Raw genomic sequence first — 2,236 nt, 5'->3', positions numbered from 1 at the left:
GTCATACCAAAACATATGATTCATAACCTCAATTTACTTTATTCAATCCCATGCTATAATCTTACCAATTTCTCAATTAAGTACAAACCAAAATCTTACCAAATTGACCATTTCTCACAAGGCCATTTACGCACATCAAAACATACCATTTTTGTACTCAAAACATATACCAAAATTCATTCATAATCTCATCCATAACCAAGCCATATCACATGGCTAGATTTACACATCTCAAAACATATCCAAAGCTCTCTAGCCTATACATGCCATACTTTGATATATACATTTCAAAGGTACCAAAATTAAGTTTGATAGTGTGGTGATGATCCTCGACAATCCCTGAGCCTCTGATAGCTTCGATGATCTATAAAACAATGCAAACACACACAAAGTAAGCTTTCAAAAGCTTAGTAAGACATATACAAATAAATTTATCACATAACACATTTTTAAATCAATTCATTCATGTATCTCATGGCAAAAATACGATTACGTATACATATGTCTCATATGACTCAATTGATCATAATTCACTTACCTTTCATTCTCAAAATGATATACATTTCAAACATACCTGAATCGGATACATTCATATATCATTTCTCGGAATGCCTATTGAACCTTTCAGAATCAATAAGGATACTCAGATTGCTCGTACAATTCCAACGTCCCAGACGTGGTCTTATATGTAATCAAATATCGATGCCACTATCCCAGACAGGGTCTTACACGAAATCATATACGATGCCAATGTCCCATACATAGTCTTACAAGTAAATCTCAAATCGATGCCAACGTCCTAGACGTGGTCTTACACGAAAACACATTGAAATCCTATGTCATGACATATGTATCCTAGTTATTCCTATGGTTCGTACGGGGCTTTCGGACGTCGTCACATTATCGAAACTTTCTCATATTTCACATACAAACCTTCCATATTCATCCATCACAATTTAAACACATATAAGCATAAATTACTCAACTCAAATACATTTATTTGTATATCCACTTGCCTCGTACGAGAATGAACGAATTTACCTAACTACTCGACCACTTTCGAATTTCCCCAATCTAATTCTACTTTCTTTTATTCTTGATCTAAACACATTCAAATTTAACTCTTTTATTCACCAAATCATTCAATTCAATCCATATGCATATATTTAGGAAATTTTACAAATTAGCCCTTATATTTTCAAATTTTAACACTTTAGTCCCTAATTCATAAAATCAAAAAATACACAAGATTTCATATTACACATGCTAGGCCAAATTTTCTTCTAGCCCATATAAGCCTATATATTTCATTTATTTCACATTTTAGTCCCTCAAAATCCCATTTTCACAATTTACCCAAATTACTCAAATTCGTCAAAACTTCAAATACAGAACATAGTAATCAAACATATATCTTTTATTTTTCATCTATTATCGTCACAAAGCTCTCAAAAGAATCAATGGCATAATTCAAAATCATCATCAAATTCAGAAATTGAGACATGGGCATGATAGAATACAAAGCAACGATTACAAAATGTAGAAATTATCAAAAACCGAACAAAATTCATACCTGAATCAAAGAAAACAAAGGCCAAACCCTAGGAACTCTTTTTCTTTTCTTTTTCTTTCAACTTTCGGCAAAGATAGATAATAATGGCCTTTAATTTATTTTGTTTTTAATTAATAATAACATATTAATCAATTTCCAATTTTACCCTTAGTGTTAATTCATGAAAAATCATTAATACAAGCCTAAAATGGTCCACTCAAGCGTAAAAATGGTCTATTCACAACATAAGGACCTCAAAATTAAAAATTCATAGCTAATAGGAACTTTTAACATAAAGAATGCAACTTTTGCATTTTACGCGATTAGGTTCTTTTATCAAATTAAGCACACAAACAATCAAATTTTTATACACAACTTTCACATATATTAATTCACATATTATAAGCATGGAAAATAATATTAAAATATTTCTCTGACTTGGATTTGTGGTCCCGAAACTACTATTTCGACTAGGGTCTAAACCGGGATGTTACACTCTTTCTATTTGTCTAATACTTTTTAAATCTTGTGCATTGATTGTAATATCCCTGATATTTTTTGAGAAGTGAACAATATTAATTCGAATTGACATGTGTTTGAAATTTTCATAAAATACAAAAATTAAAATATTAATATTAGTGGAGATGATAATTATAGATTATAGTGAATTAGAAAGAATTTTGA

This window comes from Gossypium hirsutum, chromosome A01, assembly GCF_007990345.1.
Source record: "Gossypium hirsutum isolate 1008001.06 chromosome A01, Gossypium_hirsutum_v2.1, whole genome shotgun sequence".
Lineage (NCBI taxonomy): Eukaryota > Viridiplantae > Streptophyta > Magnoliopsida > Malvales > Malvaceae > Gossypium > Gossypium hirsutum.
Note: the sequence above shows the minus strand (reverse complement) of the source record.